This window comes from Delphinapterus leucas, chromosome 14, assembly GCF_059928025.1.
Source record: "Delphinapterus leucas isolate spDelLeu-1000000601 "Yukka" chromosome 14, BTC_Dleu_Yukka2, whole genome shotgun sequence".
In the NCBI taxonomy this organism is placed as follows: Eukaryota; Metazoa; Chordata; class Mammalia; order Artiodactyla; family Monodontidae; genus Delphinapterus; species Delphinapterus leucas.
In genome coordinates this window covers 88919489-88942229 of record NC_143142.1, presented here as the reverse complement: position 1 = coordinate 88942229, position 22741 = coordinate 88919489, and positions in this window count along the sequence as shown.

Below are 22741 nucleotides of genomic sequence, written 5' to 3'. Positions count from 1 at the left end.
ACCTGGCCCTCCCGCACAGGGAGGCCTGGGCGCTGGTGCTGGGGCGCTGGCGCGCACCCCTGCGCGATGTTTATTTCTCTCCTTGGTGCGCGGTGAGGCCCCCTGGCTTCGGGCCCCTCTCTGTTGTTGATCACCGCACTGGTTACTTTCACTAAAGTTAACAAATTCCTTTAAATGTAGGCGCAGGGCAACAAGGGAACAGCATCACACCCCGCCTCTCGCCCCCCAAAGGCCCCCATTCCATTTCTTTCCACTTGCTTTTCATTTCTACCTCCAATTTTTGAAAAACGTGTTTCACTGCCAATTTAGGATTTTTCAGACTTAGGTGTCATCCGCTGACGTCCTACTATGGAAGGTGAAGGTTTGGGGCGTTGAACCCTCACCTCTGAGGCCTCACACACGCCCTCCCCTGCCTCCACGCACTTAGAGTAGGTGACTCATCCCGGGGGTGGCTTTGTTACGTCCACATGGATGCCACGGGGAACAACTGGACGGGCAGCACCTCCCTGGCATCGCCACCCTCCTCTTCTAGACGAGACAAGACACGTGCTATGACTTTTTAAAAACTTACTTTTAAACTGAACAAGTTTACATAATATGAATAAATACACTTGGAGACTGAAACAAATCTCGGACATCATGTCGTTTCATCCATAAATACTTCAGCTTGTGCCTCTTACAGGTGAGGGCTTATTCTTAACGTCACCCCAACACCACTTTCACACCCAGCTAAGGTAAGAGTCACCCTCAATATCCCACTTCCTCCAATTTCCTCAAGATGCCTTTTGTAGCAAACTGTCGAGGGGCATGTGGGTAAACCTCCAAGGTTCCTTCACACTAGGTCTGCCCTTGAGTGGGCGGGAAGGGCAGTGGGCCTGGCAGCAGGGGTTAGACCACAGAGGAGTGCCATGTGCTTAGGACAGCGAAAGCACAGGAGACAGGCCTGTGTCCCTGGCGCTAATCTCCCCGGACAGCAAGACGCACCAGACTTTGTACTGGTTCCAGGTTTTCCTTGGGGGCACCCACCTGTGCCCTCTGCTCTCACACGTGAATCTGGCCACTGGAAAACTGTCACCCAGGACATCCTCTCCCGTGGTCCTCGGAGTCCTCAGCCTCCCACCTGTGCTGGGCGCCGGGGTTCCTGGCCCCAGGCTTCCTGTTCCATGATTTACGCTCTCAGGTTGCTGGTGCACATCCTGTAGGAGCCTCCATACATGTCTGAAAATATCTCTTCTTTCATGCTTGATTGATAAAGCAGTTCCTAAACTGGTAGGAAATTATCTTCCTGAACGAACAGTATGGCATTTCTCACCGTCTCCTGGGCTCCGTGTTGCTATTTAAGATCCCAGTGTCTTTCCCGTTCCTGACCCTCTGGAAGTTGCACGTACTCTCTGGAAGCTCTTGGGGTCTTTATCTCAGAGTTCTCAACTCCAAAATGTCCCGAGGGTGGGTCTCCAAGCAGGCGTGCTTTACTCACAGGGCCAGGAACTTGGTCCTTTCAGTCTGGAAATGAAACGCCTCAATCCGTGGAAGCATCTTGCATGGTTTCTTTGACTGTATCCTGCCCTCCGTTTTCTGAACTTCCTTTACTTCGATGTTGGGCCTCTTGGACTGATCTTTTTTTTTGGTACGTGGGCCTCTCACTGTCATGGCCTCTCCCGCTGCAGAGCACAGGCTCCGGACGCGCAGGCTCGGCGGCCATGGCTCACGGGCCCAGCTGCTCCACGGCATGTGGGATCCTCCCGGACCGGGGCGTGAACCCGCGTCCCCTGCACCGGCAGGCGGACTCTCAACCACTGCGCCCCCAGGCAGCCCTGATCCTTTAATTCATTGAATCTCTTTCTTCTCCTCTTTGTATTTTTCTTCTACTTTTCAGGATATCTCAGTTTTACCTCCAACTCCTCCTTTGAATTTTTATTTGTGCTTCATTTTTTCTAATTTCCAAGAGCTCTTTCTTAAACTCTGAATAATCCCTCTAACCTAGCCTCTCCCTCCTGTGTGACTGCAAATGTCTTTTTCTATCTTTCTGAATATTCGTTAGGGTTTTTTCCCCTGCCCCCTACATTGTCTGTGTTCCTACTCTTTTCCTTTTCTGTCTATTTTCCTCTCATATTATAGGCAGAGCAGAGCTGGAAAATGTTCAGCCATCGGCTCTCTGGAGAAAAAAGCCTTGAGTTGTCCAATTTCCACGGTGCAAATTCTCGCATGGTGGGCAATTTCTGTTACGTGGTGCTCTCCAAAGGCCATGGCAAGCAAGACACCTCCTGCGGCCTGGCAGCATCCCCGGTGCCGGTCAGCCCTGCGTGGTCAGCACGGAGTGCCTGATCCTCTCTCAAATCCATTTGTGGGTCTCACTGAGGCAGCTGGGAAGGAGGGGTTGAGGCAGCGGGTCTGGATTCAGACAGTCAGAGCTAGGAGGGAAGATGAAAAGTGGTGAAAGATAGAAGGAAAGAGCAAGAAGGCCCTGCAGCAAGGTCAGCTCACCGGCGAGTGGAAGGGCCGCTTCCCGAAAGAGGACCCAGTGGGCTCCGGTGAGTCATTTTGGGGCGCTCGAGACTGCATGTTCCTTTTCGCTCAAACCGTTCCTAATTATAATTCTGGGAGAAATTAGAGCAGTGAAGAATGGGGCCGATGGCCGAACGGCGTTTCTGAAATAAAGATCCCGTCTCTCAAGTATTGAAGCACCCCGCCAGACGACAAATTGCAGGGCGGTTAATTCCCGTCTCGCGTCCAGTGGCCAAGGGCACATGCCAGCAGGACGCTGCTACCACGCTGCCCGCCCTCGCCCAGGAGGACGGCGCTCTCGGGCCCGTGCAACCTCCACGCGCCTTTGTTCCCGGACGTGGGCCGTCGGTCGTGGCAGGTCACCCTCCATGGCGTCTGCTGAGGCCTCCAGGACGTCGGCTTCCGAGATGGGGGCCAAGCACCCCCGTTCTCACCCATCTCCAGTGCAGGAAGGAGACAGATACCCAGGTTGACAGAAAATGAGAGCCCGGCCTCCCGCTCCCGTGAGCTTTCACACCGTGACCACGACAGCTGTAAGTGCTACCCTCCATAATAAGCATAAAACTTACAATGGTCAAGTAACCCGTGGCTTCCAAAAGCTACTGTAAAAGACTGGCGCATGACGCGTGCCCTCTGCACCATCAGCGTCCGCCCTGCGCTCGCCGCCACTGCCCCCTTCCCTGGGGCCCCTGCGAGGGCTGGGGATGCTCTGTCTTCAGCGGGTCTGGCTCCGGCCTGGACGAGTCCAGTTCCCTTCGTCTCGATGGCCTCTCCCAGTGCCTCCCCAGGTGCCCAACCAAAAAAGCCGGAAGTCACGTCATCAAGGCGCCGTTTGGGGCCCAAAGGGGCCTCCCCCTCGCTCACTTCTGTTCATCCGCAGCTTCAAATACAAGGACCCTGCAGACATCATTCCTCCCACGTGTGTGTGTTTACACAGAACACATTCATACTATTCACCGTCTACGGGATTTAGGACTAATTACCTAGTTCCCCAGAGAATAAGGCGTTGCAGGGGTGACTGTTCCTGGAATCCTGGGGTGGAAACACAGTAACGTTTCCTATCCAGCGTCTTGATGCTGTTTGGTCAAAACACACCTGAAGACACAACATAAGATTCACGGCAAATGCCACAAAAAGACCACGCAAGGCTGGTACAGCTATGCGAGTGGGCGTTTCCCCCACATGGGTGTGAAGCGGACCTGGGGGATGTGAGGAGACCCCATTAGAAGCCTTGACTCCCGCGGGGTTTCTGGATCCCTGCTTACTAGATTTGTGTCACTCTGTTTGGGTTGATTAACTTGGGTGTTTGTTTGGACCTTGGAAATGTGTTGGCTTGAATCTTGGTTTGTTAATTATGAAGAAGCATTCCTCTGAGTTTTTCTGGAGATGGATACAACTTGATTCTCCAGATGTAGGACACTTCTCAGTTCCGTGCTGAAAAGAAATTGTTAGTATATCAGGAAGCTCTAAATTAAAGTCTCATCCTGTAACTCAGCTTTGTGTCCAGTTTCTAATATTTACTGGGACCCTTTGGTCAACCTAATCTGTTAGCATGTGGAAGCGCAGCTGTGTCTGGTGCCAGGTTTTTAAGCAATGTTTATGCACCATACATGACAGCAACTAAAGCCTGCACAGAAAAGAAAGCTTGCAGACAGGCTACTTCCTGAGACCTGGTATTGGATGCATGAGTGAAACATGAGGCCACGAGGCCATGTGATCGGGAAGAATGTGAAACGGGCGGGGGTGGCGCCAGCCCAGGGCAAACAAGTCTGACCACCTGGAGAGAATGAACAACCGAACAGCTGGAGAAGCAGCGGCGCTTCCTGAGCTCCGCGGGGCAGTCGGGCCTCCAAGCTTGATCCGTGTTTATCCTCACAACAGCATCTGGGCTGGGCACTGCTGCCACCCCACTGCCCAGATGAGAACCGAGGCCCAGGGCAGTCCGGGAGCAGAGCAGGGTCAGACCCCGGTTCAAATCCAAGGAGGCCTGATTCCAGGGCCTGTGAGGCTTTACGTTTGGTACGACAGACGCACAGCCAGGTGCACGGCTTGGGGAATGTTCACATGAGTGTCCGCCCTGAAACCTCCACCGAGATCGAGATACGGAGGGTCCTCAGCACCTCAGAAGGCGGCCCCGAGCCCCACCCAGAGTCAGCCCCTGTGCTGACCTCGGTCACCGTATGTCACCTCTGCCGGCTCCTGACACTCGGGCCACTGTGCCTGTTTGCTCTCATCTGACCTGTCAGAGCCATCCCGCGGCGTGAAGGGACCGGTTTCGTTCCGTGCTGTGTAGTGTCCCGTGTGTGGACACACCAAACTGATGACCTGTTCTGCTGTTGGTGGACATTTGGGTTGTGTCCAGCGTTTGGCTCTTTGTATAGACAAGACTCTACAAACACGGCCCCCCACATCCCCGGTGGGCACACGCCCGTGCCGTGGGGTGTGCACCAATAGCCGATCAGATGGGCACAGAGCCCCGCGGGCTCAGCTGCGTGGAGGCCGCCGGACGGTTCCCAGCGGCGCTGCCCGCTCGCGCCTCCGTCGGGCCTGTGGCCCCCTTGCGCTCCACACCCACGTGCTCGTCAGCCCTTTGACCTCTAGTCACTCCGAGCCCCTTTCCAGATGCTGGCTGGAAGCCCGACGTCTTTGTGTGGACGGCCTGCTCAGATCTTCTGCGCACTGGAGGATGGAGCTGTCAGCCTTCCCACGTTGGTTTCTAAGAGTTCTCGGCATCCTCAGCATCCGTGGCTGCGTGGCGGCACCTCTTCACTTCTGAACGGTGTCTCCTGATGAACAAAAGCTCTTAATTTTCATGAAGTCAGATCAATCCACCTGTGTTTGTTGCTAGGTTCTCTGTGTCCTGGTCACCCCTAGGGTCCCCTGCCCCTCCACTTCTCGGCCTCTGCTGCACCGCCGCGTCCCGGCCTAGAACCGTCAGGGCTGCACTCTGTCCTCTCAGCCTCTGCAGACAATGAGGCAGAAGACAGACGGGAAACAGGACCGGCATGGGGCCTCGGCACTGCTTTCTCCCTCCATCCCTCCTGCCTCCGAGGCCAGGGTTCGGAGACGCCCCTCTTCCGTGCACCGCTCTCAGGGGGTGAGCCGAGCACTCCCTCGGCCGACTCAGCTCCGGGAGCAGCACGTTTGCTCGGGACGCAGGAGACCCCGTCGCTGCCACTGAAGGCCGAGTGGCCGCGGGCGCTCCGCAACTCCAGGCGGAGACTGGCCTGAGCCCAGTCGTGGGGTAGCAGCCTGAAGCTCCGATCAGCTGAGAGGCACTGACACGGCTCACCTGGCTGGGGTGCAGGCAAGGTGAAGAGGCTCCCGAGGAAAAGCAAGGGGAGGCCCCTGCCCACCTGCGAGTGGAGGACTCACACCAGCCAGGCTTCAGCTGCGACGCAGAGGCCGCCTGGGCCGGGGGACACGGGCGGGCGGCCTGGCCACCGTCTTGTTTCTCCTCTTCCGTCGCGTCCCGGGGGGAAGGTGTGCCAGGACCGGGGCCAGCCTCACGGGACGGATGGGGCCCTCGCAGACGGAGGCTTCGCCTCGAGCTGGGCACCCGCTGTCCCGTGAAACATGGGCAGACTCCGCAGTGGCCCCATTTTATCCTGCTCTCTCCTAACCTTGATTGTCTTTCTGGTTTTAAAAGTAACCTGGTCCATGGGAGACAATTTGGAAACTGCAGTTAAAAAAATAAAAGAACATTTTCAGAGTCACCCGTAACAGTCGGCTGAGACTCTCCTGGGCTTTGTCTGGTGTACTATCGATGGCGTCTTGGTCTGTGGCCACAATAGAGGAGAGCTTCGGGCAAAGGAACGCAGGTCCCCCAGGCACCTTCACAGGAGAGGACGGCCGCCCTGGGTCAGCAGGTCCTGGGCAGAGCTGGGTGTCCCGCTGCGGCAGCCATCAGGCCAGCGTAGACAGAGTTCCCTCGTGAGCTCAGCCAGGCTGCGGGCGACTTGAAAACCGCAGGTCACCACCCATTAGCTGGTTGTGAAATCAATGTCATGAGTCCTAGCTAGCATTAAAGAATGGAATAGAGATGTCCATTTCTACAATTGCAACAGACGCTGACTTCTACTGGGGAATCGCTCACCTGGCAAGGTCGTCTCCCATCTGCCTGTGCTGTGTATGCTGTTGTGACAGCAGGGCCATTTCTCACGGGACTGGCCTCGGTTAAGAAGGTTGGGAAGCCCCTGGCTGGCGAGGAGGGGCGTTCAGAGGCTGCCCGTGGCCTTTTCTGATGAGAAGAAGGGGGAGACGCAGTTACCAGGGCCAAGGTGTGTTGACGCAAAGGCGGCCGGAATGTGGGCAGAACGAGGAAGGTGCAGCCGGACCTGCTTAGACCTGGGCTAAGCACCCCCTCCCCGGGCGTCCACCCCTCCACACGCCACGGCTGTCCCTGTGTTCCCAGCTCCAACCATAGTTTCCCTGGAGGGACCCTTGCAGTGGACATCAGAGAAACACGGGGAGTGTCCACACATGCATCGGCTTGGATAGAACACACGCTGGCCGCACACGTGTCTGGCGTGGACACACTCTGGGGTGCGTTGAGCTCCTCCAAGAACTTGCCCTCGACTCCATGCCTGTGCTGGGAGGGCTATTCGCCGATCACATCTCTCTTCCCTCCCAAAAAACGATTCCCGTGTGTCGCTCGGAAACTGAGGCCTCCGCTCCTGGGCTGGCAGCGTCAAGGCCACCGTGCAGCCACTACGCTCGGCCCAGGCACCAGTCTGGGGCCCTAACCCGTCGGCAGGTACCGTGCTGACCGGATCCAGTTAGAGCGGCGAAGCCAGGAGGGACCCTGTGAGGGCGACGCCAAGTGGTCCAGGCCCCTCCCTGGAAGATAGATCAGTGGGAGACGGGCGCCTGGCGACAGCAGCCTGGCCGTGGGGGACTGGGTGGTCCTCCTTCCAGCCCAGATGGTGTGGGGGCCCCGAGGAGCCTGCATTTCCGGCTCTCAGAGTCAAGACGCAAGATATGAGACTGGGAGCGTCTGCTCCGGGCCCGTCTTCTGACTTTATATTACAGACAAGTGAGAACGGAAACGGTAGAGAGAACGGCCCTGTAGACCCCACGGGCCCCCTTCCACGGCCAGCCTGGTGCCCTCTGCCCGCCAGCCACAGAAATCCCAGGCTTCACATTTCATCCATAAATATTTGGGTAGCTTTCCCTGAAAAATAAAGATTTTTAAAAAGAACGTTAGTAGAAATCTATTACCACACAGAAAATTAATAACAGTCTTGACATCATTAAATTTCCAGCCGGTGCTCAGCTCTGGACCAAAGCCACCGGGACGGAGCTCGGACGCAGCTGTGGGGTAGAGGAGAGTGTGGGGAAGGGAGTCCTTTGGCGCATCTGCCCCAAGGACAGAGGTTGCACGACGGCAGGAATTCCAGGGCAGCGACTCGCTGCATGAGGAAGAGCTCCTGCAGTCAGAGCTGCCCAGTCCCGGTAGTCACTGAAACTGCCCTGCTGCTTCCGGCCGCTGTGAAGCTGGCGCTGCCCCTGGCAGGGCAGAGCCCGGTCGCCTGGCCGCCCTTGAGGAGCTGTCTGCTGCCTCTGCACAGGCCCCTGACAGGCCCTGGCTCCACCCGGTGTCCCTGGTTTCTCCTCGAGGCACGGCCCACCAGTCCAGGCCCCACAGGAGGATCCACACTGGGGCGGCTGTGCCCCGCAGTGCGGGATGCTTTAGTCAGGCTTAAGGCTACCGATTGGCTTCCCACATCCTGCCGTAGTGGACGTTGTCATGTCCCCGCCCGGCATACCAGGCGGTCCCTCCTGCTTGGTGCAGACTCGCAGGGCCACGACGGGGACCACCGTGCTGCGTCCTCACCACCTGGACGCCCCCCAGGCAGCGTGCACTCCGTGCAATGTCACTGCTATTCGATGCGGAACTGCTGCTAACGGCCAGCACGGGGTCACCCAGACAGAGGCCAGAGGCCTGACGGCGAAGATCACGGGGCGCGATCAGACCACGGCGCGGGCCTCGCCCTCCAGCCCTCGGAAGTGAGGCGGAGGGCGGCGGCGCTCTTTTCTTCGCTTTTTGTGCAACCAGCTTTGCGTCCTGAGCAGCTCTCCACCCGCACCCGACCCTGTGCTTCCCGCTCTATCGCACTGACAAATGTTATACGCAGCCCGCAGAAAAGCCCAGTCAGATCCCCGCGGGACCCTGTCCAGGGGGTCTGTGTGCTAACAGCCGACCCACAGGCCCCCGGCGGGCCCAGGTGACCGTGGCGAGCAGTGAACTCTGGGGACGCGGGGCAGGTCCCCGCGAGGGCGCCGCATGGGTGCCAGGCCCGGTGCAGCCGTACCCACATGCCCTGCGGTGAGGCCTCAGGCCCGGGCTGTGGTCCTGCCCAAGGCCCTGCCCCCGGCCCGGATGCTCTGCCGTGGCTGCGCTGCCTTAGAGGCCGGGGTGACCCGTCCATCGGCGCTGCCCACGCAGCCTGACGGGGTCTGTGTGAGCGGCACCCCTCCCCCACCCGCGGATGGAAGAGGAAGTGGCGCCTTCAGCCCGTTTGGTGGAATCACTTTTTGGGGTCGTATCTGAGAATCAGTCCTCAATTCCACAGGCAATTAGGAATGGCCGGCTGAGCGCCACTAAGCATCTCGGCGCCCCGGCCCGGAGCTCTGGGCTGCGCTGTTCCATCCCCTCACAGGCTCATCTCAGAGGGCTGGGGTTCCCGTCCCCGGGGGAGTGAACTGCGCGGCCCCCTGGGACAACGGGGGCTGTTTGGTGCCAGGAGCTCAACCTGCTTCCCTAGACCCACCCCGCCCTTCGCAAGCCTGGGTCTCATTCCTGATGGCGCCAGGCCAGCGATGTCCCCCCGCCCCACGTCTGAGTGTCAGCCTGGCTTGGGCTTTGCCTTGTGCCCAGGGCACTGTGGCGGGATCTGAGCTGCGTCGGGAGGCTGGGGAGCGGCGAGTCCGGGGGACGGGCGACGTCCGGACACAGTGGTCTGTGGATGGTCAGAGGGGCACGGGGTTGCCAGGAGGTGGGAGAGATGCTGCCCCGGGCCACCGAGAGGGCGGAGACCCTTCCAGCCGAGGCAGGGACGGAGCAGTAAGCCAGGCACAGGCTCGGCCACTGTGCCCCAGTGCCTCTCTGCCTACAGGCAACCCCAAGCCTGCCCTCCTTCAGACCTGCGTGGACAGCACCTCCCTCACCCTGCGTGCTGCTTCCAGAAGCTCTCGCTGAGCCTCGGCACCTGGGGAGAGAAGGGCCCCAAACACCAGTGACCATGGCCAGCAAACGAGGGGCACCTGGCCCCGCTCACCCCCCCGTCAGGGCGGGCAGCCCCTCCCCCAGGACCCCCGTGGCCTCAGGCGGGAGGGACCCTCCTGGAGAGAACGGCCTGCCCCAAGCCAGCCCTAACCCTCGCCCTGACCCCTGCAGACCATCGGTGTCCCTCCCCAATCGTCCGCCTGCCAGACCACACAGCCAGGGCGGCGTCAGCTGGACAGGTGGACCAGGGTCAAGTCAGTGGGGACGAGGCTGAGGAAAGCAGATGGGGAACCTGAGCCTGGTCTCTCCCCTGCTGCCACTTTGACTAGAAAAACCAAGAATTCTAAGTTCAAAACTGGGCTCTCAGGTGGTTATGAAGGCATAGTTTATACAATTTGCAAGCTAGATTTAACACTTTTCAATATTTAGGCAGCCTTGTACCCAGGCAGCAGGGGACCTGTGGCCTCCAGTGCAGAGAAAAAGTGGGTCTGGTTCTCAGAGTCACTTGCCCCAACGCCCGGCGGTCTCAGCCATCTCCGAGGGTCGCACTCAGCTCCCCTCCAGACGCAGCCTCTGGGCCGTCCTCTTGGCTTCTAGGACCAGCAACACCCTTTTCGTGGTTAGCTGCTGGCTCTCACCACCATGGGCCCCCAGATCCCCAAGAATGATCCTCCTGGACCACCTCTCTCCAGGCCCCGCGGGGGGCGGCCAGTCTTCCCGCAAGCTGGCCACAGAGTGTCTCCCGGACATGTGTCTCCCGGCAGGTGCAGCGCTGTCTCGGGGTGAGGGGGCTTCACCCTAGAAACCACGGAGCTGCCCTGGCCTGGGAGACCCCGAGCCAGATGGGACAGCTGCTCGAGACAGCCGGCTCTGCCTGCAGACCTGTCTCCGTGACTTCCCGAAACCACCCCGAACCAGGGAGACGCAGCCCCCTGACCATGCTCCGTGACCGACTGGACGAGTATCTCAAGCCAACTAGGGGCCTTCCCAGCCCTGGGCGGGGCCTCTGCCCCAGCCTCGCCCTCCAGCCATGGGGCCTCCCAAGCCACCATCAAGTGGAAACAATGCAGCTTTTTTGTCTGCAAAAAAAAAAAAAAAATAAGGAGGGGAGGAGAGAGTGGGGAGGAGAAGAAATCACTTGCCTCCCGGTGGGTGGCAGGGCTCCAGTGTGGAAGCCACTGTGTGACCCCCCACTTGCGGCAACCTCAAAAGGACTGTTGCTTCAAGATCTGGGAATAAATCAAGAAACGTGTCCGTGTTTGCAGGAACATCGAGTGTTCTGAAATGTGCTTTCCATCTACCACTTAGCATTTAGGAAGATAAACAAGGTGTGGCTTAAACAGCAGTTCCAAACTCCTGGGTATCTTACAGAATTCTGCCAAGGACTGAGGGAGAGGCCATTGGGCAGAGACTCATCGGTGGGGTGCGGGCGGGGTGCCTTGGTCCGGGGACCGCCGGCCAGCCTTCTGAGGTTCACCCAACACCCGCCGAAGGGCCAGGAAGGGGCAACACCCTCCTGACCCGCCAGGGATTCACAGTTACACGTGGCCGTGCGCTGCGTTTGGACTTGGGCTAACTCCTCACTTCGTTTTTCAAGCCAAACTGCACAAACACACAAAACTGAACAGCCCCCGGGAAGAGATAGCCTTGCAGCTTTCAATCAGCCTCTGACAATGGCGAGGGGCGCCTAAGCTAGAGGCAGCCGTGCCACACGTTCGAATAAGGAGACGGATTTCCACCTGGAGAGTCAGCTGCGTGAGTCAGCAGATCAGGGCGATGTTGGAATTTCTAAGGGTCCTCGGTGGCAAAGTGAGCTCTCTCGGATGACGCGGTTCGAGGGGGCCAGGAGGACAACCCTCCAGCAGAGGCTTGAAATCCCATCAGCTTCTTCAAGCCGTTAGCTTAAGGCGGGAGGGCAGAGGCCTCCTCTCAGTGTCTGAATGTGATTGCTGGGCAGTGGTTCCTGGAGCGCCAGGCTCATTTCTGTCTGCGATCAGTGGGAGAGGATGCTGGGATCAACCAGCGATGTCTTCCGTGGGCGCGGAGAACGGGCTGGGAGCATGCATGCCGTGGAGACCCCGTTGTTCTTTGAGGTTGTCAGCCGCTGCACCTCGGCGCGGTCTGAGAGGATGCAGAGATGGAGCGGGGACAGTGCGTGGAGCCAGGCGGCACCTGAAGGGACAGGAAGGGACACGAGGTGGTTTGGGGAAATGAGCCTGAACTCGTGTTCTTGTGTAGGGCCTAGACCTGCCACTGGGTCCAGGGTGTCGCCCTGACGGTGATGAGTTATGGGAATGAAACTTTACTGCCAGTTAACACGGAAAGCGTGGTCACGAAGGGAACTGCTGCTGGAGCAGGGCCTCTCTCCTGAGCCTCTTGTTCCCAGTTCTCCCAGCACCCAGCGCAGCTTCTCGTTCATTCCCTCGTTGCTTTATTCGCCTACGCGTTCATTCAGAGATCAGTAGCCTGGGATGGGCTGTTTACTGCGGAAGGCAGCTTCCACGAGCTTGCGTCTCCGTGGGAAGACGGGGTCAGGCCGAGTCCACCTCGGGAGAAGCCGGTTTCCCGCAGCGGGGCAGGCGTGGGGCTCAGACTCGGTGACTCAGCGGGTGGCGCCCAGTCACATGGTCACGGAGAAGCCGCCCCGCGCTGAAGGTGTCTCCCTAGGTGTGACCGCTGGAACGGGGCCCACCAGTCGGAGGTAGAGTTAGTGCTTCACTAACCTAATTTTAAAGTCACAGGACAGAACCCTAAATGGCCTTTGGCAAAATCACCCTGAATTTCCATTTCTCTTGCTTCCCCAGCTTCCCAGATGCTGCTGTTAATCCTATAAAAGCAGCTCCCCTGCCAGCCCTGGAGAAGCAGGTCCCAGGGCCGGGCCCACGTGGGCCCCCGGGGCCTCTGAAGCCTCCCCGCCCTGGGGGAGGTGACAGACGCAGAGCCGTCCGGCCTGGACTCCCACGTGTTCAGAGGCGATGCCAACTCCAGCTCCTCGGAGCAAATGCCAAGGAATACATTCCTCCCCGGCTGAGTCACGGCCCGCTCCTAGAGCCTTCTGCTCTGTGCTGTGGGGCTCGGGGAGCTCTGGGGGTAGGACAGCCGGCCGCACAGAGGGGGTGACCGTGGAAAGTCCCGGGAAGTCCACGCGGGGTCCTCGAGGCCTCAGCCGTGGGGCTCTGCAGGCCTCGCCTTCACAGGCTCAGTGCCCTGTCAGGGGCAGAGGGCCCCCCAGGAGGCGGGTCGGGCGGGCTCCTGGTCCCCCTGGAGCTGGCACACCTCTGGACGTGGGTGGGCAGATCTGCGAGGGGCCCGGCAGGGTGCGGACCGCGTCTTCAGGGTGCACGCAGCACACGAGAGGATTTAAAGCAAAAGCAACAGGACACTGTCCAGCCTCAGGCAGTCGGGGACGGCCGGCTGCCAACCCTGGAGCCAGAGAGCAGGGCCGAGGGACGAGAACCTCGGAGAATATCCCTGTGCCTCCGGCCCAGAGCCGGCTGGTGCACGAACACGGGGCGTCCAGCCCCGCCGTGGCTCTGCCTGCAGTACCTCTGCTCCTGGCGTGGGCGCGGACGGACTCAGGCCCCCAGGGTCAGGGTGCGAACCGTGCCTGAGCGGTCCACGGGGGCCAGCTTTCATCTCTGTAGTTTTCTAGAGAAATCCTGCCCAGCGGTTCACTTTTCTTAGGTTAAATGAGAGCTTTAAAGAAAGATCACGCAGTAGAATACACTCGTTATCTTCTGTGTAAACTGGACTAGTTTCAGTTTGCACTGTGGTGAATTAAGTTTTGTTATCAAGGGAAATGTAAATATATTTTGTCTTGGTGACCAAAAGGAGAGAAAGGAGGGACAGTCGGTAGGAGAACAGCCCTTGGGGAAGCGGAGGCCAAACCCTGGGGAGACTGGACCAGGCCTGGGCGGAGGCGGCGGGATGGGGGGGGAGGGGGGAGGAGTGGCACATGAGGCCCTGCTGGCGACTGGACAGCAAGTAGGAGGAAGCCCGGCAGCTGACTGCAGGCCTCCGCCGGGGCCCGAGTGTGTCTCCCCGGGTGCACACGCTGGAGTCCGACCCCGGGGCCCCTGAAGGTGCCCCTCTTTGCACGTGACTGGTTAGGATGAGCTCGGGCTGGAGCAGGGTGGCCCTCGCCCAACACGAGTGGTGTCCTTGTGAAAGGGGGACATTTGGACACAGGCACACCTAGGGAGAGGCCACATGACCACACAGACAGAGATCGGGAACCCCAGCGATTTCAGGCGGCCACCAGAAGCTGGGGAGAGGCTGGGATGAGGTGCCCCCTCACGGCTCGGAAGGCACCAGCCTGCCCACAGCTTGGTCTTGGTGTCCAGCCCCCAGTCCCGTGAGGCACTTAGGCTGCCGGCTGTGGGACTTGGTGCAGGCAGCCCAGGGAGGTGACAGCCTCCAGTGACTCCCGCCTTGTCTTCCTGCTTTTTCTCCCGCCCAACCAGGCACCTGGGTGTGAGGCCCTGTGTGCCCACCGGGTTTACAGTCACGCTAATTGGAACCAATTTGCCAGACACACTGGGCAGGTCCCAACAGGAGGTGCTGAAAGGATTGGCAGGAACTTCAGGTGACAAGGAACAGGCAAGGCAGAACCAGAAGCAGATAAAATAAACAACGCCTTCTTGAAAACACAAATCCAGGTGGGTGGTTGGCTGGCACCGGGGGGCTCCCGTCAGAAGGCAGGGAGGGCAGGCCGGGCCCAGGTGGAGGGAGGACCCAGTCGGAGACAGGCGTCTGACCAGGGCATCTGGGCAAGGGGACCATGTGGGTTCCCTGTGCGGGGCCCATGGGTGGTTTCGAGGCTGAGGGTGGAGTGACGGGAGGCCCGAGCTGCGGTGTTAGGATCTGAGGGGCCCTGGAGGCAGCCCTGGTCGGACGTGGCCATAGTCGCAGGTCTTGTTGCAGGTCCTGTCCCGGGTCTGAGCTGGACCACGTGCTGTAAGGACCCCCGACCTCTCCTTCCTTTGTTCCCCACCGGCCCTGGGCACCTGTGACCCCGCCCCTGCCCCTCAGCCTCTAAACCAATCTCTGTGGGTGGCTTCCGTGCTGTCATGCCCTTCTCAGGGCCTGAGCTTCCCTTCCGCCGGGTTGTCAGGAAAATCCCTGCCTCACACTCGGGCCCCAGGGCCAGCAGCCCCGCAGGCCTCAGCTGGCTGCAGAGTTCCCGCTACGGCCGCGCCAGAGTCCCATGCGGGGTCCTGCTGACGGAGGACAGGCCACCGACTGCCCGGGGGAGGGCATGACGCCCGGGGGAGGGCATGACGGTGTGCGGCAGCCCCGGAGCTTTGGCTTTTTCTCTCAAACAAAGAGGAAGACAGGACACGGTGGCCTCGGGCACTTCCTGTCACAGGGTCACCTGCCCGCTGGCCTTTCCGTCCACGGGGCACAAGCCACAGCACAGAGCCCAGAAGATGTGGTGTCAGATCCACTGTCAGCCACACGAGAGGCGGCCCTGAGACTGTCACCCTCCAGGCCACTGTACGCTTTGCTCCATGGTGACAGAACATGGTCTGAGTGGCCCTTGAGGCTAGCACCTGTTTTCTCAGCTGCAGAGAAGGAGTTGTAGACGTCTAACTGAGTCAGCACGGATCTGCGTTCTATCAAATTCAAGGGCAGGTGCTAAGCTGCCCCCTCTTGGACAGCGGGCACTGTCTGTCCCCCGTCTCCTCTCCCATCAGCTGGCCTCGGCTGATGGTGTGCTGAACGCGAGGCTCCTGGCGCCTCGCTCCCGGGCAGCGGACTCTGCGGAGGCCACGTGCCCCGGGCTTCACGCCGCAGTCGCCCATGACCGAGGACAGGGCCTCGTCACGGAAGCCTCTGGAACGGAGCAGGGGCCCCACCACGGAGACACCCACGCCACCCAGCGCAGCCCTTCCCCCCGGGCGGCTCTGCCAGTCGCTGGCTCTGCAGGGCCGAGTGCCCTCCGCTGTAAAGAGGGTGGACAGGTCCCTTTGCATCTGTGAGGACGGAGCGTCACCGCCTGCCTCGGCCGCGCGCCCTTGCCGGCGAGGGGATGAGCCACACGCGTGGCCGTCGTGTGCATCTCGCGAGGAGGGGCTGCGGTCAGGAGTCGGGGGGATGACAGCCAGACAGGATCCAGGGGGGCGGGCGTCTTCTTCTTCCAACTCTTTCTGTCCTGTCGCCACGCCCAGGCTCATGGGCCTCCTGGAGGCTTGTGTAGAGCTTACAGTTTAAACAGGGCCTCACAGGACCTCGACGTCCTAAACCCACATTTGAAGCAAAGCTGAGATTCGGCCTCAGAAGGTGGTGACACAGAGCACCCCTCAGCCGAAGCCCTGCTACAAGCGACGGCAAATTTGCTTTGCAGACCACCACTTTAGTACCAAAAGTAATGCACCCACCAAGACCAAAGACAGGAGACAACCTGCCCAGATTTCGGGAGCAAAGGCACTGACGGGTCTGCTCCAGGAGCGGACGCCACTGTCCCGTCAACAGCGGGCCGTCAGCAGTGAGCCGGCACGCGCCGTCGATGTGTTTCCCTGGAGCCCCCAGCCCCCAGGAATCGGCGCGGCGGGGTCCTCCCACACTCGTCTCCCGCGGTTCGGCCCAAAGCACCCTAAGTCCAGGTCCGCCCTTTCTCCCCACGGCTTCTGGTACGTCTGGGTCCCACCTGCCTGGCCGGACTCACCACCCGCACAGGTCCAGGGGCGTCCCTGGCAGAGGCCTCGTGAGCACGGGGAACAAGGTGGGGTCCGGTGGCCAGGAGAGTGTGATTCTGGGGCCACGGGAGGGTGTCGAGTTTGGGTGACAGGGAAACGGCACTTGGACAAACTCGAGGCGCCTGGAAGCAGCACGAGCTCAGCTTTAGGCCCCTAGGGGGGGCTGAGGCCGGCGTGGTCCCGCAGACTGCACGGCCAGCGAGGGAAAGGGCTACGGAGAGGGTAAGTCCTCTACGTACGGACAGAAATAAAACCGTTAGGTCGTAGCAACCTGTGAGAATATCCGTGCTTCTTCACAGCGTCTGGAGGTGTGGGCCAAGCGAGGGAGAGGGTGCGAGCACGGAGCCCCCATCCCTCGGGCGCGGCTGGTGACCCCCCGCGCGTGTGCGCAGACCCAGCTGTCGGGTTGTGGTCGGGAGCGAGGGTCCACCGTTCCCTCGGGCGCCCAGCTCTCCTCCCCTTCTCGGGGGCTCCTGGAGGCTAGGGCCTGGGTACATTTTCTTTTGTAATAACGCCTTCCCAGCCCGGCCCTTGTTGGGCACTCGGACACCCTCCCCCACTCCGGGACTCAACCTGTCGAGCAGGGACGGCAGATATGATGACTCTGCTGAGCTCAGGCCTTGGGGTCCCTTCCAGTCCCCGCGTGCAGTCGCCAAGGGCCAGCCCCCCAGTTGTAGGCGATGACTTCTTTACTGAGAGCAGGGACGAGACGTCCCACGGGTTGAACAAAGCCAGACTACTCTCCCAGAGCCCAGAGGGGTCCCGGCACAAACACAAATGCTTCTAATGAGGACGCGGCCTGCGATGAAACGCCCTGTGACCCGGGAGTGTCTGAGGCCTGTGCTGACTGCTGTCCACAACCGGGGCGCCTCCTGCTTTGGGATCCAGACCCCGTCTCCCATCTCGCCCCTCCGCTGAGCAGCTTCCCGTCCTCAACATGCCCGTCTCCACTCACCCTCTGGAGCCAAACGTTCTGCCCCGGGTCCCCCTGATTAGCTCTGTGCTCGAGCATCTTTCTGTATCTCCTCGCTGCCCTGGCTGGGGCCTTGGCTAACCTCCCAGCTGAGCCAGCGAGGCAGGCAGCCCCACCGTTTAGGGGCGCGGCCCCCAACTCCTCCTCCTTAAAGAAACACTGCCTGGGATTTCATCACAAGCCCATCAAAACATAATCCAGAAATTTTTGCTTAATGGAATAATCAGGAAATAAATGATGTGGTTAATGGGCTTCCTGGTTAATGGGGGTTAAGACCTCTTTTGTCCGAGGTTTTCCTCAGATGTATCACTAGACCACCACCTCCAGCGCCTGCTGCCGCGTGACTCGGTCTTGAACCCTTAACTCCCACGGAGCCCTAAGGATAAAGGCAGGCCTTTCCCGGCTCTGCGACCAGACGTGGCCGTTTTTGTTCCCCAGAGCAGCCTGGCGCTCCCACCTCCGTGGGCTGGAGGATGGCAGCTCAGCTCAGCCCCGGGAGAACGTTCCGTGGAGGGGCAGCTGCACCCCCGGGCGCCCACACAGCCGGCGCGCGCGGGAAGCTGGGCTGTGTGGATCCGGGCCGCAGGACAAAGCGCGGGTCTGGATCTGCTCACCTGCAGAACCCGTGTCGGTACAGCAGCTGCTAACCTGCTGCCCCCAGGCTGGCCTGGCCACCCGCCCCGCTCCAGCCCTGCGGACGACAGGCCTAGAGCAGGGCTGACCTGGGAGACCTCGGGCAGGGCCGGGGGCTGAGAGGGAGAAGCAGCCAGCACGCGGCAGCGCGGATGGCAGAGCGCTGAGCGCGTGCGGACCTGCCCTGGCCGCACGTGGGTCTCTCCAGGACCAGCTCCGAACACGCCTCACCGCTGCATAACAGGTATGGGACGCCTGCAGACAGCTTCCAGGTCACTGTGAATGTCAAGTACGGCAACACAGAAAACTTAGAAAGCTGTCAAAGTGCCATTGCTGGTAACTCAGGCTAAAAGCCCCGAAGTGCCACAATATGGGGCCTCGAGTTACTCAGTCCCCTCCCTTAACCCCCAGCACCACAGTCCCCTCAGCTTGGCAGCCACGGCCCCATCACAGCAGCACACGCGTCCCACATGCGCAGCTTGATGTATACAAGCACACCCTTCCCCCGAGGCCTCTCCCCCACAGGCCCCACCTTCCAGATTTCTGGCCACAAGGAAGTTCCAGGCAGGGGTGGCTAGGCCAGTGGGGGCCACAGGCGTTGCCTCCATCTTCCGCTTGGTTCTGGCTCCAAGAATAATTAGGAAATCCCTGTGAGGGGAATACCAGGCCATCTGTCACCAACATCCAGGATGGGAGGAGATGGCCTGGCCAAGGGGGCCTGATGACAGGAGCACGGCTGATGGACACAGGGGCAGAAGGAAACCTACCTGCTGGGCCAGCTGCCCCAGCCAGGATTCATATCTGTCAGGAAACTGCAACCAACAGATGCAAAGAAACCCAAATCTAGGCACAACGGTGGGGGGGCAGCAGGAGGGGTCCCTGACCCCCAGCAGAGGAGGGTCACCAAACATGGGGGGTGGTGGGGCACAGGGGATGAATGGGTGGATGGATGGATGGATGGAAGGGTGGATGGATGGGTGGGTGGATGGATGGATGGGTGGATGGATGGGTGGATGGATGGGTGGATGGGTGGGTGGATGGATGGATGGATGGGTGGGTGGATGGATGGATGGATGGGTGGGTGGATGGGTGGGTGGATGGATGGATGGGTGGGTGGATGGATGGGTGGATGGATGGATGGATGGGTGGTTGGATGTGTGGATGGATGTCAGTTCTCTCTCCTCAAAGCACGAGCACAGGGAGAAAGCCACAAGTTAACAGAGACAATTTCCTCCCCCGAGGCCTCAGTAACTTCACCTGTCGACTGGGGGTTTGATTTGTCTCACCTCCCTCACGGGATGGCTTTGAGTATCAAATGACGTAGAGCGCATTTGAAAATAACTTTGGCAAGTGTCATTGAATCACGTACATGAGCCATGTACTGTTTCTTTTTATTTTTAATTTAAAATTTTAAGTATTTATTTATTTAGGCTGCGCCGTGCCGCTTGTGGGATCTTAATTCCCCAACCTGGGATCGAACCCGTGCCCCCTGAAGTGGAAGCCCAGAGTCCTAACCACTGGACCGCCAGGGAATTCACCTTGTACTGTTATTATCTAGATTAAGTGGAGTGAGTAGAAATTAGTGAGAGGTTTGGATTAGAGGGTATACTTTTAAAAATTTTACTTTATTCCTTTCAAGTATATGTAGTTACAGGAACTAATTACTAATGGTATATTTTCAAGTCAAAGTCCTGCTGGGCCTACTACAATGAATAGGAAAAAAATCATAATTAGCAGCCTTATCTGTATGCAAACAACAAATGTTCCCAAAGACCTTAACGCCATTTACATTCTTTTTTTAAGTGATTAAATTGCTTGCAAACCCGTTTCTCACTAGAAAGTCTAAAAGTGAACTTGAACCAGCCAAATACCATTCACGTCTAATTGTTCCAAATTCCAAACGAACGAAGTCTCAGCTGATATTGTTTTCCAGGCACAGGACATGAAAACACAAAAGGTAGCTGTGCCCATGAAGTTCACAGACCCTCATTCTGGGTGTGAAGCTTAGATTCGCCGACAGCCCCACTGTGTTAGTCTTGGGTCCGTGTCGTCTGGGATGAGCCTGATAGCGGCTTTGACCTGGGAGAGGCCGCGGCTGTGAGCTTCCTGTCTTCCTGTCACAGGGACAGCAGGACACCAGGGCCGTGTGAGAAGGGTCTCACGCCACCTGAACACAGATACGTTTTTTTCTTCTCTGTTGCATTTTGAAAAGCCATGACCAGGACTCTTTTGTTCTTCCTCCAAGTAAAAAGCATACTTGGCAGCTAAGGCCATTTTTCAGCCTCTGTTTGACGCCTTCCCTTCCGGTTAAAATTATATGAGGCCCCGAGGCATGTCTGGTGATCACGAGCCACTCTCTTGGCTAGACGTGTAGTTTTTATGTGAATAGCATTATTGTTATATGATATAAAACGCAGGGAAAATGGAAGATTGACTACTTCTCTGATTAAAATTTGGCCTACCAAAGAAGCTTTGAGAAATCAAGCGTCAGAACTTCTGCTTTCAGCCGAGATGGACTAACAGGGCCCAGATTTACCCTCCCACCCAAAAAGGTGAAAAATGGAAAAGATATATGAAACATGTGTTAGACGTTAGCCATCAGGCAACAAAGAACAGTGATGCCTGAGAGGGGCACCTGGCGGCGGCCCAGCCTGCGGCCTGCAGAGGGTTTTCCAGCCCCCGGTGTGGGAAGATGGACCCCAGCAGAGCCTCCCACAGTTGAGGAGACGAGAGGGCGGGGCAGGGCTGCCAAGGCTGCTCAAAGCTTAGGGGCGTTACTGCAGAGGAGCGGGTTGCCCAGAAGGGGGCTCGGAGACCTGCAGAGGGTTTGTCTTCAGGCTGTGGATGAGTCCTGACCCACACAGGCATGGGAGGGAGTCCCCTCAAGTTCTAGTAAAGAGCGGTGGTCCTAAAGGATTAAAGGGAGAGATGCTCGGTCCCCACACAAGCCTGACACACGGTGGAACATACTTCACAGGGCATCGGGGAGTGTCCTCAGAAGGGTTTTGCCCTGAGAGTGGGAAAAATTAGCCTCAGCCTAAGTGTTCCCATCAAACAAGGTTTAAAAGCTAAAAAGACCCAAAAGGATCAAAACTTTCCAAGTGACTTAAACTGCATCCCAGAACAAGCATTCATTAAGAACACAGAACATATCCAGCCCTCAGTGAGGCAAAATTCACAATGTCTGACCTCTGATCACGCAAAGAGGCAGGAAATTACAATCCAAACGAGACGAAAAATCAGTCAATGAAAATCAACTAAACATCACACCAATCATGGAGTCAGCAAACGAGGATATTAACACAGGTATAATTACCTCCTACGTGTTCAGGAAGTCAGAGGAATGAGTGAACATGTTAACAAACCAAGCTTCTCGCATTAAAAGCTGCAGTGTCGGGGCCGAAACACTCTAGAGCCACAGGGGATTGGATGCCGTGGAAGAGGACACGGCACGAGAAACTAAGGAAAGCAAAACAGAAAAAGTCGGCAGAACTGAGCGTTGGTGGACTGTGGACCGACTTCACGCAGCCTCGTGTGCGTGATTACAGCTGCGGAAGGAGGGGTAGAAACATTGGACGGGATCGTGGCTGCCATGTTCCACTTTTGATGAAAACCATAAAGCCACGGATCCTTGAAGCTCAACAAACCCCGAGCACAAACGACACGCATGTGAGGGCAGAGGCGGCTGTGGATGGGGGCTCGCATGCCCCAGCCCCCACCTCCCGCATGTGACTTAACCATCCCCCCCCACCCCAACAGACCCTCATTAGTGTTTTTCCTCCTCCTTTTTGGAAACAACGAGGAGTGGCTGCCGAGGACAAATGTGCCCTGGTAATTAAGGTCATGACCACGAGCTGCAGCCCTGCAGCCATGCAGAGGCCACGATGCTTGAAGACCTGTGGTCACAGCCTCCACAACACAGCAGCTGCCTGAGGATGGGAGATTCTACGGGTGTGTGTGTGTGGGGGGGGGTATCTGCAGCTCTGTTTGCAGAAGGGCCCTGTGGCAGATCCCACCGTCAGCAGGGAGGTCGTGTGAAATGCCTGCAGCAGCTCCGTTCTTTAAGAAACGGGGTGAGGCACCGGTGGCCCCCGTGAGGCGCTTTTCTCCACGCTTGGAATTTGGACGTGTGAAGCAAAAGACACACGTGTAATCTGGGGCCTGGTTGGCACCACCTGAACAACTCAGTCTCACAGGCAGAGGCCCCAGTTTCCTGGCAGGAACCAGGACAGGTTGATTCCACCCAAGAGGCTGTAGAGGGCACGGGTGAGAGCTGCATGCTGCTTGGGCATCAACGAACACGTAGTCATCTTATAGTTAGCGTAATTTTTTTGGCACAAAGAATTATAAATACAATGTGCTTCACATATGTGATTCCAGATTAGGTTAGTGATCCAGAGTCTGTCTCAGGGACTGATAATCTAAAAATTGAACAAGGGAAAGCAGTTCTTCAAGAAGGAAAACACACAATTACAATATTACCAGGAATTCCACTCCTAGGTGTGTACCCCGGAGAACTGCAAACAGGGGCTGGAACAAAAACTCATATACGAATGTTCAGAGCAGTGTTACTCACCGTAGCCGAAAGGTGGAAACAGCCCAGATGTTCATCGTCTAATGATGGACACAAAGTGTGGTCCATCCACACAGTGGATAGTATTTGGCCACAAGGAATGACGTTGTGATAAATGCCGTGATGTGGGT